The sequence below is a fragment of the Spodoptera frugiperda genome, chromosome 6 (genome assembly GCF_023101765.2).
Source record: "Spodoptera frugiperda isolate SF20-4 chromosome 6, AGI-APGP_CSIRO_Sfru_2.0, whole genome shotgun sequence".
In the NCBI taxonomy this organism is placed as follows: Eukaryota; Metazoa; Arthropoda; class Insecta; order Lepidoptera; family Noctuidae; genus Spodoptera; species Spodoptera frugiperda.
In genome coordinates, this window is record NC_064217.1 from 5,264,194 (window position 1) to 5,264,394 (window position 201).

The following is a 201-nucleotide window of genomic DNA, read 5'->3' on the forward strand; positions in this document are numbered from 1 at the left end:
GCCAGAACACTATTTACAGAACCGCTAAATACGTCACCCACCGATACAAATGAGAAGTTGGGTAAAAATAAAGTAAGTTAGTTTGCAAGTTTATTCCGCTACGCGCCGCGAATATATTTGCGGTATAATATTCTAGACGTTCCGTTCCTCGCTGCGGATAAATTTGACAGGTGCGTACGTGTAACGGAACGTGATTGGAAA